General features: G+C 52.6%; 6 non-coding genes across 6 annotated transcripts; 5 read left to right on the forward strand and 1 right to left on the reverse strand.

Moving 5' to 3' along the window:
* The first annotated feature begins 1,899 nt into the window (after positions 1-1,899).
* On the forward strand, positions 1,900-1,973 carry TRNAN-GUU (transfer RNA asparagine (anticodon GUU)). The gene has a single exon. It is a non-coding gene; the product is annotated as a tRNA-Asn (tRNA).
* Positions 1,974-2,226: 253 nt separating this feature from the next.
* TRNAW-CCA (transfer RNA tryptophan (anticodon CCA)) lies at positions 2,227-2,298 on the forward strand. Its single transcript has one exon. It is a non-coding gene; the product is annotated as a tRNA-Trp (tRNA).
* A 71-nt stretch (positions 2,299-2,369) lies between these two features.
* Positions 2,370-2,440, reverse strand: TRNAG-GCC (transfer RNA glycine (anticodon GCC)). The gene has a single exon. It is a non-coding gene; the product is annotated as a tRNA-Gly (tRNA).
* A 4,274-nt stretch (positions 2,441-6,714) lies between these two features.
* TRNAW-CCA (transfer RNA tryptophan (anticodon CCA)) lies at positions 6,715-6,786 on the forward strand. Its single transcript has one exon. It is a non-coding gene; the product is annotated as a tRNA-Trp (tRNA).
* A 1,848-nt stretch (positions 6,787-8,634) lies between these two features.
* On the forward strand, positions 8,635-8,708 carry TRNAN-GUU (transfer RNA asparagine (anticodon GUU)). Its single transcript has one exon. It is a non-coding gene; the product is annotated as a tRNA-Asn (tRNA).
* A 2,173-nt stretch (positions 8,709-10,881) lies between these two features.
* TRNAN-GUU (transfer RNA asparagine (anticodon GUU)) lies at positions 10,882-10,955 on the forward strand. Its single transcript has one exon. It is a non-coding gene; the product is annotated as a tRNA-Asn (tRNA).
* The last annotated feature ends 2,504 nt before the right edge of the window (positions 10,956-13,459 follow it).

The raw sequence follows: 13,459 nt of genomic DNA on the forward strand, positions 1-13,459 counted from the left end.
TAGCGCGTCTGACTCCAGATCAGAAGGTTGCGTGTTCAAATCACGTCGGCGTCACTCTTTGACATTTTTTTCCCCACCAAGTCTATATCTCTGACTTCTAAAGCAAAGCCAAAAGAAGGGCGCTTTGCATTGGCCGGGAATCGAACCCAGGCCTCCCGCATGGCAGGCAAGAATTCTACCACTGAACCACCAATGCTTCACTTACATAGGCTGAGCAGAGAGCCCTGCCGTAGACAGTAGTGATGAGGTCCATGCATTCGCATGGGACACCTATGAACAAAGTTTGCATGGCAAGCCTTGGACTGCCAAACGTTCACATGCTGATGGCAGGAATCAGATGCAGGAGACTGAAACTATGAATGTTTCTGCTTTTGCTAAGGACAGTGGTTTGGGGCCAGTGTTGTGCTTGACAGAGCACGACATCAGCCTGCTCTCTGGCTGCTCCCGGGAGAAGTGGCTGACAGAAAGCACCCTCCAGACCACCAGCAATCTTGTGTTTCACAACATGCCACTGTCACTGGACTTTCCTTCTGGGAAAGCCTAGTCACTGACCTGGCCAGATTCCCTGTCCTCCCCAAAATCCTGGGGAGAAACGGGCAGAGTTCTGCGCCCTGCGCCCTCTTTCGCGTCCCTAACGCGCTCCCAACGCGCCCTACAGCCCTGGTCGGGCACAGCCCTGGTCGGGCTCATACCACTGGGGCCTCTGCCGAGGAAGAGCCCCGGAAGCCTAGGGCCAGGCCTATTGCACAGGCATCTTAGACCAGGCCATTCCGGGATTGCTGTGTTTCACGTCCTGCCCTTCAACACTCCTGGGAGGGCTTTCCCTGAGAACCCTCATGTCTCTGCCCTCCCAGGAGGCTGTGGTTCTATGCAAAATAGGGGGTGCACCACGGGCCGTCCCCTTTCCTCTCTCTCGCCAATATCTTTCACCAAAGCTGAGCCCTGCAGGTAAATGTATCTATCTGGCTGAGGGGCCAGGGAGGGCCTTTGCCTGCAGTCTTACAAGCCAGAGTGCAGAGAAGGCAGCAGCTCTGGGACCGGGACTCTGCTCAAAGACATATCTAACATGCCACAGTGGAGCTGAGATGGGCAAGACACGTGTCTCACAGGCAGGCAGCACAACAAGACAGTGGCAGGAAACTATGCTAACAAGGAAAGAGAAAAGTCACGTGTCTCGTGGCCTTCCCACCATTAGACAGTAGTCTGCGCAAGAAAACATCCAACAGTGACAGGACAACCAAGCAAATGACAAACGCCGTGCTGAATAAAGTCATCTTACATGACATTTCGTACAAAGGCCCAGATCATGGGGATGATCGCGCAGAAGCAGCAAGTATCAGAGCCACCGAACCTGAGGTGAGTTAAACGAGGAGAAAGGGCGACATGGGGACAGGGGCTAGGGGCTCAGGGAACAGCTACCACAATGCAACCTCGGGTGTGGGGATGCCACTCATTGCGGGAACTGCCCTGGGATTTCCTTTTAGAAAGAATCGCTGGTTAAAGTGTAGTGCACAAAAAACCCAACTCCTCGATTACACTATTAGATAACATCCTTTAACTGCCCCACGCACCCTGTGTGAGTCTCACCCACTTCCCGCCTGCTCCCTCTAGTCTGAGAGTTGTATCTCCACAAAAAACACACAGTGGGGCTCAATGAGCTGCTCATGTCTGACATGGACACCTAAGCAGTGCTGGATTCACAACCTGAAAGCCTGCAAAGGAAAGTGTGCCCAGCAGAAGATAAGCTGCCTGGCAACTCAGAACCTTCTTCTAAGAGAAGTAAGACATGTCACAATGGAGTCTAAGCCTACCTGTCTTATGCCAGGACCTTAGAGCTGCAGGCAGGAGCACAAAGGTAAAAACATATATTGAGTCCCAACACGCTCACTTCGGTGGTTGGTCTCTGTGGCGCAATCGGTTAGCGCGTTCGGCTGTTAACCGAAAGGTTGGTGGTTCAAGCCCACCCAGGGACGTATGCTTTTGCCTACATCAAGTCCTGAATTAAAACACAGCTGTCTGGCTTTGCTCTTAGAGCTCTCGCTTTGCCTGCGTGACATGCTCTATCTCAACATTTCTATCTTCTCTCATCTCTTCACCTCTAGTCATTTCCACCAATAGGACTGGAAACGGGCCACCAAGCCTTCTACTTTAACCACAGGCGTACTGAGGGCCAATAAAAGGCACAGAAGCATTTCTTGATCCGGGGCTGAGAACTGCATGCACAGGGACCTCGTGGCGCAACGGTAGCGCGTCTGACTCCAGATCAGAAGGTTGCGTGTTCAAATCACGTCGGGGTCACTCTTTGACATTTTTTTCCCCACCAAGTCTATATCTCTGACTTCTAAAGCAAAGCCAAAAGAAGGGCGCTTTGCATTGGCCGGGAATCGAACCCGGGCCTCCCGCGTGGCAGGCGAGAATTCTACCACTGAACCACCAATGCTTCACTTACATAGGCTGAGCAGAGAGCCCTGCCGTAGACAGTAGTGATGAGGCCCATGCATTCGCATGGGACACCTATGAACAAAGTTTGCATGGCAAGCCATGGACTGCCAAACGTTCACATGCTGATGGCAGGAATCAGATGCAGGAGACTGAAACTATGAATGTTTCTGCTTTTGCTAAGGACAGTGGTTTGGGGCCAGTGTTGTGCTTGACAGAGCACGACATCAGCCTGCTCTCTGGCTGCTCCCGGGAGAAGTGGCTGACAGAAAGCACCCTCCAGACCACCAGCAATCTTGTGTTTCACAACATGCCACTGTCACTGGACTTTCCTTCTGGGAAAGCCTAGTCACTGACCTGGCCAGATTCCCTGTCCTCCCCAAAATCCTGGGGAGAAACGGGCAGAGTTCTGCGCCCTGCGCCCTCTTTCGCGTCCCTAACGCGCTCCCAACGCGCCCTACAGCCCTGGTCGGGCACAGCCCTGGTCGGGCTCATACCACTGGGGCCTCTGCCGAGGAAGAGCCCCGGAAGCCTAGGGCCAGGCCTATTGCACAGGCATCTTAGACCAGGCCATTCCGGGATTGCTGTGTTTCACGTCCTGCCCTTCAACACTCCTGGGAGGGCTTTCCCTGAGAACCCTCATGTCTCTGCCCTCCCAGGAGGCTGTGGTTCTATGCAAAATAGGGGGTGCACCACGGGCCGTCCCCTTTCCTCTCTCTCGCCAATATCTTTCACCAAAGCTGAGCCCTGCAGGTAAATGTATCTATCTTGCTGAGGGGCCAGGGAGGGCCTTTGCCTGCAGTCTTACAAGCCAGAGTGCAGAGAAGGCAGCAGCTCTGGGACCGGGACTCTGCTCAAAGACATATCTAACATGCCACAGTGGAGCTGAGATGGGCAAGACACGTGTCTCACAGGCAGGCAGCACAACAAGACAGTGGCAGGAAACTATGCTAACAAGGAAAGAGAAAAGTCACGTGTCTCGTGGCCTTCCCACCATTAGACAGTAGTCTGCGCAAGAAAACATCCAACAGTGACAGGACAACCAAGCAAATGACAAACGCCGTGCTGAATAAAGTCATCTTACATGACATTTCGTACAAAGGCCCAGATCATGGGGATGATCGCGCAGAAGCAGCAAGTATCAGAGCCAATGAACCTGAGGTGAGTTACACGAGGAGAAAGGGCGACATGGGGACAGGGGCTAGGGGCTCAGGGAACAGCTACCACAATGCAACCTCGGGTGTGGGGATGCCACTCATTGCGGGTACTGCCCTGGGATTTCCTTTTAGAAAGAATCGCTGGTTAAAGTGTAGTGCACAAAAAACCCAACTCCTTGATTACACTATTAGATAACATCCTTTAACTGCCCCACCCACCCTGTGTGAGTCTCACCCACTTCCCGCCTGCTCCCTCTAGTCTGAGAGTTGTATCTCCACAAAAAACACACAGTGGGGCTCAATGAGCTGCTCATGTCTGACATGGACACCTAAGCAGTGCTGGATTCACAACCTGAAAGCCTGCAAAGGAAAGTGTGCCCGGCAGAAGATAAGCTGCCTGGCAACTCAGAACCTTCTTCTAAGAGAAGTAAGACATGTCACAATGGAGTCTAAGCCTACCTGTCTTATGCCAGGACCTTAGAGCTGCAGGCAGGAGCACAAAGGTAAAAACATATATTGAGTCCCAACACGCTCACTGCGGTGGTTTGTCTCTGTGGCGCAATCGGTTCGCGCGTTCGGCTGTTAACCGAAAGGTTGGTGGTTCAAGCCCACCCAGGGACGTATGCTTTTGCCTACATCAAGTCCTGAATTAAAACACAGCTGTCTGGCTTTGCTCTTAGAGCTCTCGCTTTGCCTGCGTGACATGCTCTATCTCAACATTTCTATCTTCTCTCATCTCTTCACCTCTAGTCATTTCCACCAATAGGACTGGAAACGGGCCACCAAGCCTTCTACTTTAACCACAGGCGTACTGAGGGCCAATAAAAGGCACAGAAGCATTTCTTGATCCGGGGCTGAGAACTGCATGCACAGGGACCTCGTGGCGCAACGGTAGCGCGTCTGACTCCAGATCAGAAGGTTGCGTGTTGAAATCACGTTGGGGTCACTCTTTGACATTTTTTTCCCCACCAAGTCTATATCTCTGACTTCTAAAGCAAAGCCAAAAGAAGGGCGCTTTGCATTGGCCGGGAATCAAACCCGGGCCTCCCGCGTGGCAGGCGAGAATTCTACCACTGAACCACCAATGCTTCACTTACATAGGCTGAGCAGAGAGCCCTGCCGTAGACAGTAGTGATGAGGCCCATGCATTCGCATGGGACACCTATGAACAAAGTTTGCATGGCAAGCCTTGGACTGCCAAACGTTCACATGCTGATGGCAGGAATCAGATGCAGGAGACTGAAACTATGAATGTTTCTGCTTTTGCTAAGGACAGTGGTTTGGGGCCAGTGTTGTGCTTGACAGAGCACGACATCAGCCTGCTCTCTGGCTGCTCCCGGGAGAAGTGGCTGACAGAAAGCACCCTCCAGACCACCAGAAATCTTGTGTTTCACAACATGCCACTGTCACTGGACTTTCCTTCTGGGAAAGCCTAGTCACTGACCTGGCCAGATTCCCTGTCCTCCCCAAAATCCTGGGGAGAAACGGGCAGAGTTCTGCACCCTGCGCCCTCTTTCGCGTCCCTAACGCGCTCCCAACGCGCCCTACAGCCCTGGTCGGGCACAGCCCTGGTCGGGCTCATACCACTGGGGCCTCTGCCGAGGAAGAGCCCCGGAAGCCTAGGGCCAGGCCTATTGCACAGGCATCTTAGACCAGGCCATTCCGGGATTGCTGTGTTTCACGTCCTACCCTTCAACACTCCTGGGAGGGCTTTCCCTGAGAACCCTCATGTCTCTGCCCTCCCAGGAGGCTGTGGTTCTATGCAAAATAGGGGGTGCACCACGGGCCGTCCCCTTTCCTCTCTCTCGCCAATATCTTTCACCAAAACTGAGCCCTGCAGGTAAATGTATCTATCTGGCTGAGGGGCCAGGGAGGGCCTTTGCCTGCAGTCTTACAAGCCAGAGTGCAGAGAAGGCAGCAGCTCTGGGACCGGGACTCTGCTCAAAGACATATCTAACATGCCACAGTGGAGCTGAGATGGGCAAGACACGTGTCTCACAGGCTGGCAGCACACCAAGACAGTGGCAGGAAACTATGCTAACAAGGAAAGAGAAAAGTCTTGTGTCTCGTGGCCTTCCCACCATTAGACAGTAGTCTGCGCAAGAAAACATCCAACAGTGACAGGACAACCAAGCAAATGACAAACGCCGTGCTGAATAAAGTCATCTTACATGACATTTCGTACAAAGGCCCAGATCATGGGGATGATCGCGCAGAAGCAGCAAGTATCAGAGCCACCGAACCTGAGGTGAGTTACACGAGGAGAAAGGGCGACATGGGGACAGGGGCTAGGGGCTCAGGGAACAGCTACCACAATGCAACCTCGGGTGTGGGGATGCCACTCATTGCGGGTACTGCCCTGGGATTTCCTTTTAGAAAGAATCGCTGGTTAAAGTGTAGTGCACAAAAAACCCAACTCCTCGATTGCACTATTAGATAACATCCTTTAACTGCCCCACCCACCCTGTGTGAGTCTCACCCACTTCCCGCCTGCTCCCTCTAGTCTGAGAGTTGTATCTCCACAAAAAACACACAGTGGGGCTCAATGAGCTGCTCATGTCTGACATGGACACCTAAGCAGTGCTGGATTCACAACCTGAAAGCCTGCAAAGGAAAGTGTGCCCAGCAGAAGATAAGCTGCCTGGCAACTCAGAACCTTCTTCTAAGAGAAGTAAGACATGTCACAATGGAGTCTAAGCCTACCTGTCTTATGCCAGGACCATAGAGCTGCAGGCAGGAGCACAAAGGTAAAAACATATATTGAGTCCCAACACGCTCACTGCGGTGGTTGGTCTCTGTGGCGCAATCAGTTAGCGCGTTCGGCTGTTAACCGAAAGGTTGGTGGTTCAAGCCCACCCAGGGACGTATGCTTTTGCCTACATCAAGTCCTGAATTAAAACACAGCTGTCTGGCTTTGCTCTTAGAGCTCTCGCTTTGCCTGCGTGACATGCTCTATCTCAACATTTCTATCTTCTCTCATCTCTTCACCTCTAGTCATTTCCACCAATAGGACTGGAAACGGGCCACCAAGCCTTCTACTTTAACCACAGGCGTACTGAGGGCCAATAAAAGGCACAGAAGCATTTCTTGATCCGGGGCTGAGAACTGCATGCACAGGGACCTCGTGGCGCAACGGTAGCGCGTCTGACTCCAGATCAGAAGGTTGCGTGTTCAAATCACGTCGGGGTCACTCTTTGACATTTTTTTCCCCACCAAGTCTATATCTCTGACTTCTAAAGCAAAGCCAAAAGAAGGGCGCTTTGCATTGGCCAGGAATCGAACCCAGGCCTCCCGCGTGGCAGGCGAGAATTCTACCACTGAACCACCAATGCTTCACTTACATAGGCTGAGCAGAGAGCCCTGCCGTAGACAGTAGTGATGAGGCCCATGCATTCGCATGGGACACCTATGAACAAAGTTTGCATGGCAAGCCTTGGACTGCCAAACGTTCACATGCTGATGGCAGGAATCAGATGCAGGAGACTGAAACTATGAATGTTTCTGCTTTTGCTAAGGACAGTGGTTTGGGGCCAGTGTTGTGCTTGACAGAGCACGACATCAGCCTGCTCTCTGGCTGCTCCCGGGAGAAGTGGCTGACAGAAAGCACCCTCCAGACCACCAGCAATCTTGTGTTTCACAACATGCCACTGTCACTGGACTTTCCTTCTGGGAAAGCCTAGTCACTGACCTGGCCAGATTCCCTGTCCTCCCCAAAATCCTGGGGAGAAACGGGCAGAGTTCTGCGCCCTGCGCCCTCTTTCGCGTCCCTAACGCGCTCCCAACGCGCCCTACAGCCCTGGTCGGGCACAGCCCTGGTCGGGCTCATACCACTGGGGCCTCTGCCGAGGAAGAGCCCCGGAAGCCTAGGGCCAGGCCTATTGCACAGGCATCTTAGACCAGGCCATTCCGGGATTGCTGTGTTTCACGTCCTGCCCTTCAACACTCCTGGGAGGGCTTTCCCTGAGAACCCTCATGTCTCTGCCCTCCCAGGAGGCTGTGGTTCTATGCAAAATAGGGGGTGCACCACGGGCCGTCCCCTTTCCTCTCTCTCGCCAATATCTTTCACCAAAACTGAGCCCTGCAGGTAAATGTATCTATCTGGCTGAGGGGCCAGGGAGGGCCTTTGCCTGCAGTCTTACAAGCCAGAGTGCAGAGAAGGCAGCAGCTCTGGGACCGGGACTCTGCTCAAAGACATATCTAACATGCCACAGTGGAGCTGAGATGGGCAAGACACGTGTCTCACAGGCTGGCAGCACACCAAGACAGTGGCAGGAAACTATGCTAACAAGGAAAGAGTAAAGTCACGTGTCTCGTGGCCTTCCCACCATTAGACAGTAGTCTGCGCAAGAAAACATCCAACAGTGACAGGACAACCAAGCAAATGACAAACGCCGTGCTGAATAAAGTCATCTTACATGACATTTCGTACAAAGGCCCAGATCATGGGGATGATCGCGCAGCAGAAGCAGCAAGTATCAGAGCCACCGAACCTGGGGTGAGTTACACGAGGAGAAAGGGCGACATGGGGACAGGGGCTATGGGCTCAGGGAACAGCTACCACAATGCAACCTCGGGTGTGGGGATGCCACTCATTGCGGGTACTGCCCTGGGATTTCCTTTTAGAAAGAATCGCTGGTTAAAGTGTAGTGCACAAAAAACCCAACTCCTCGATTACACTATTAGATAACATCCTTTAACTGCCCCACCCACCCTGTGTGAGTCTCACCCACTTCCCGCCTGCTCCCTCTAGTCTGAGAGTTGTATCTCCACAAAAAACACACAGTGGGGCTCAATGAGCTGCTCATGTCTGACATGGACACCTAAGCAGTGCTGGATTCACAACCTGAAAGCCTGCAAAGGAAAGTGTGCCCGGCAGAAGATAAGCTGCCTGGCAACTCAGAACCTTCTTCTAAGAGAAGTAAGACATGTCACAATGGAGTCTAAGCCTACCTGTCTTATGCCAGGACCTTAGAGCTGCAGGCAGGAGCACAAAGGTAAAAACATATATTCAGTCCCAACACGATCACTGCAGTGGTTGGTCTCTGTGGCGCAATCGGTTAGCGCGTTCGGCTGTTAACCGAAAGGTTGGTGGTTCAAGCCCACCCAGGGACGTATGCTTTTGCCTACATCAAGTCCTGAATTAAAACACAGCTGTCTGGCTTTGCTCTTAGAGCTCTCGCTTTGCCTGCGTGACATGCTCTATCTCAACATTTCTATCTTCTCTCATCTCTTCACCTCTAGTCATTTCCACCAATAGGACTGGAAACGGGCCACCAAGCCTTCTACTTTAACCACAGGCGTACTGAGGGCCAATAAAAGGCACAGAAGCATTTCTTGATCCGGGGCTGAGAACTGCATGCACAGGGACCTCGTGGCACAACGGTAGCGCGTCTGACTCCAGATCAGAAGGTTGCGTGTTCAAATCACGTCGGGGTCACTCTTTGACATTTTTTTCCCCACCAAGTCTATATCTCTGACTTCTAAAGCAAAGCCAAAAGAAGGGCGCTTTGCATTGGCCAGGAATCGAACCCGGGCCTCCCGCGTGGCAGGCGAGAATTCTACCACTGAACCACCAATGCTTCACTTACATAACCTGAGCAGAGAGCCCTGCCGTAGACAGTAGTGATGAGGCCCATGCATTCGCATGAGACACCTATGAACAAAGTTTGCATGGCAAGCCTTGGACTGCCAAACGTTCACATGCTGATGGCAGGAATCAGATGCAGGAGACTGAAACTATGAATGTTTCTGCTTTTGCTAAGGACAGTGGTTTGGGGCCAGTGTTGTGCTTGACAGAGCACGACATCAGCCTGCTCTCTGGCTGCTCCCGGGAGAAGTGGCTGACAGAAAGCACCCTCCAGACCACCAGCAATCTTGTGTTTCACAACATGCCACTGTCACTGGACTTTCCTTCTGGGAAAGCCTAGTCACTGACCTGGCCAGATTCCCTGTCCTCCCCAAAATCCTGGGGAGAAACGGGCAGAGTTCTGCGCCCTGCGCCCTCTTTCGCGTCCCTAACGCGCTCCCAACGCGCCCTACAGCCCTGGTCGGGCACAGCCCTGGTCGGGCTCATACCACTGGGGCCTCTGCCGAGGAAGAGCCCCGGAAGCCTAGGGCCAGGCCTATTGCACAGGCATCTTAGACCAGGCCATTCCGGGATTGCTGTGTTTCACGTCCTGCCCTTCAACACTCCTGGGAGGGCTTTCCCTGAGAACCCTCATGTCTCTGCCCTCCCAGGAGGCTGTGGTTCTATGCAAAATAGGGGGTGCACCACGGGCCGTCCCCTTTCCTCTCTTTCGCCAATATCTTTCACCAAAGCTGAGCCCTGCAGGTAAATGTATCTATCTGGCTGAGGGGCCAGGGAGGGCCTTTGCCTGCAGTCTTACAAGCCAGAGTGCAGAGAAGGCAGCAGCTCTGGGACCGGGACTCTGCTCAAAGACATATCTAACATGCCACAGTGGAGCTGAGATGGGCAAGACACGTGTCTCACAGGCTGGCAGCACACCAAGACAGTGGCAGGAAACTATGCTAACAAGGAAAGAGAAAAGTCACGTGTCTCGTGGCCTTCCCACCATTAGACAGTAGTCTGCGCAAGAAAACATCCAACAGTGACAGGACAACCAAGCAAATGACAAACGCCGTGCTGAATAAAGTCATCTTACATGACATTTCGTACAAAGGCCCAGATCATGGGGATGATCGCGCAGCAGAAGCAGCAAGTATCAGAGCCACCGAACCTGGGGTGAGTTACACGAGGAGAAAGGGCGACATGGGGACAGGGGCTATGGGCTCAGGGAACAGCTACCACAATGCAACCTCGGGTGTGGGGATGCCACTCATTGCGGGTACTGCCCTGGGATTTCCTTTTAGAAAGAATCGCTGGTTAAAGTGAAGTGCACAAAAAACCCAACTCCTCGATTACACTATTAGATAACATCCTTTAACTGCCCCACCCACCCTGTGTGAGTCTCACCCACTTCCCGCCTGCTCCCTCTAGTCTGAGAGTTGTATCTCCACAAAAAACACACAGTGGGGCTCAATGAGCTGCTCATGTCTGACATGGACACCTAAGCAGTGCTGGATTCACAACCTGAAAGCCTGCAAAGGAAAGTGTGCCCGGCAGAAGATAAGCTGCCTGGCAACTCAGAACCTTCTTCTAAGAGAAGTAAGACATGTCACAATGGAGTCTAAGCCTACCTGTCTTATGCAAGGACCTTAGAGCTGCAGGCAGGAGCACAAAGGTAAAAACATATATTGAGTCCCAACACGCCCACTGCGGTGGTTGGTCTCTGTGGCGCAATCGGTTAGCGCGTTCGGCTGTTAACCGAAAGGTTGGTGGTTCAAGCCCACCCAGGGACGTATGCTTTTGCCTACATCAAGTCCTGAATTAAAACACAGCTGTCTGGCTTTGCTCTTAGAGCTCTCGCTTTGCCTGCGTGACATGCTCTATCTCAACATTTCTATCTTCTCTCATCTCTTCACCTCTAGTCATTTCCACCAATAGGACTGGAAACGGGCCACCAAGCCTTCTACTTTAACCACAGGCGTACTGAGGGCCAATAAAAGGCACAGAAGCATTTCTTGATCCGGGGCTGAGAACTGCATGCACAGGAACCTCGTGGCGCAACGGTAGCGCGTCTGACTCCAGATCAGAAGGTTGCGTGTTCAAATCACGTCGGGGTCACTCTTTGACATTTTTTTCCCCACCAAGTCTGTATCTCTGACTTCTAAAGCAAAGCCAAAAGAAGGGCGCTTTGCATTGGCCGCAAATCGAACCTGGGCCTCCCGCGTGGCAGGCGAGAATTCTACCACTGAACCACCAATGCTTCACTTACATAGGCTGAGCAGAGAGCCCTGCCGTAGACAGTAGTGATGAGGCCCATGCATTCGCATGGGACACCTATGAACAAAGTTTGCATGGCAAGCCTTGGACTGGCAAACGTTCACATGCTGATGGCAGGAATCAGATGCAGGAGACTGAAACTATGAATGTTTCTGCTTTTGCTAAGGACAGTGGTTTGGGGCCAGTGTTGTGCTTGACAGAGCACGACATCAGCCTGCTCTCTGGCTGCTCCCAGGAGAAGTGGCTGACAGAAAGCACCCTCCAGACCACCAGCAATCTTGTGTTTCACAACATGCCACTGTCACTGGACTTTCCTTCTGGGAAAGCCTAGTCACTGACCTGGCCAGATTCCCTGTCCTCCCCAAAATCCTGGGGAGAAACGGGCAGAGTTCTGCGCCCTGCGCCCTCTTTCGCGTCCCTAACGTGCTCCCAACGCGCCCTACAGCCCTGGTCGGGCTCATACCACTGGGGCCTCTGCCGAGGAAGAGCCCCGGAAGCCTAGGGCCAGGCCTATTGCACAGGCATCTTAGACCAGGCCATTCCGGGATTGCTGTGTTTCACGTCCTGCCCTTCAACACTCCTGGGAGGGCTTTCCCTGAGAACCCTCATGTCTCTGCCCTCCCAGGAGGCTGTGGTTCTATGCAAAATAGGGGGTGCACCACGGGCCGTCCCCTTTCCTCTCTCTCGCCAATATCTTTCACCAAAGCTGAGCCCTGCAGGTAAATGTATCTATCTGGCTGAGGGGCCAGGGAGGGCCTTTGCCTGCAGTCTTACAAGCCAGAGTGCAGAGAAGGCAGCAGCTCTGGGTCAGGACTCTGCTCAAAGACATATCTAACATGCCACAGTGGAGCTGAGATGGGCAAGACACGTGTCTCACAGGCAGGCAGCACAACAAGACAGTGGCAGGAAACTATGCTAACAAGGAAAGAGAAAAGTCACGTGTCTCGTGGCCTTCCCACCATTAGACAGTAGTCTGCGCAAGAAAACATCCAACAGTGACAGGACAACCAAGCAAATGACAAACGCTGTGCTGAATAAAGTCATCTTACATGACATTTCGTACAAAGGCCCAGATCATGGGGATGATCGCGCAGAAGCAGCAAGTATCAGAGCAACCGAACCTGAGGTGAGTTACACGAGGAGAAAGGGCGACATGGGGACAGGGGCTAGGGGCTCAGGGAACAGCTACCACAATGCAACCTCGGGTGTGGGGATGCCACTCATTGCGGGTACTGCCCTGGGATTTCCTTTTAGAAAGAATCGCTGGTTAAAGTGTAGTGCACAAAAAACCCAACTCCTCGATTACACTATTAGATAACATCCTTTAACTGCCCCACCCACCCTGTGTGAGTCTCACCCACTTCCCGCCTGCTCCCTCTAGTCTGAGAGTTGTATCTCCACAAAAAACACACAGTGGGGCTCAATGAGCTGCTCATGTCTGACATGGACACCTAAGCAGTGCTGGATTCACAACCTGAAAGCCTGCAAAGGAAAGTGTGCCCGGCAGAAGATAAGCTGCCTGGCAACTCAGAACCTTCTTCTAAGAGAAGTAAGACATGTCACAATGGAGTCTAAGCCTACCTGTCTTATGCCAGGACCTTAGAGCTGCAGGCAGGAGCACAAAGGTAAAAACATATATTGAGTCCCAACACGCTCACTGCGGTGGCTGGTCTCTGTGGCGCAATCAGTTAGCGCGTTCGGCTGTTAACCGAAAGGTTGGTGGTTCAAGCCCACCCAGGGACGTATGCTTTTGCCTACATCAAGTCCTGAATTAAAACACAGCTGTCTGGCTTTGCTCTTAGAGCTCTCGCTTTGCCTGCGTGACATGCTCTATCTCAACATTTCTATCTTCTCTCATCTCTTCACCTCTAGTCATTTCCACCAATAGGACTGGAAACGGGCCACCAAGCCTTCTACTTTAACCACAGGCGTACTGAGGGCCAATAAAAGGCACAGAAGCATTTCTTGATCCGGGGCTGAGAGCTGCATGCACAGGGACCTCGTGGCGCGACGGTAGCGC

This window comes from Pleurodeles waltl, chromosome 4_1 (assembly GCF_031143425.1).
Source record: "Pleurodeles waltl isolate 20211129_DDA chromosome 4_1, aPleWal1.hap1.20221129, whole genome shotgun sequence".
In the NCBI taxonomy this organism is placed as follows: Eukaryota; Metazoa; Chordata; class Amphibia; order Caudata; family Salamandridae; genus Pleurodeles; species Pleurodeles waltl.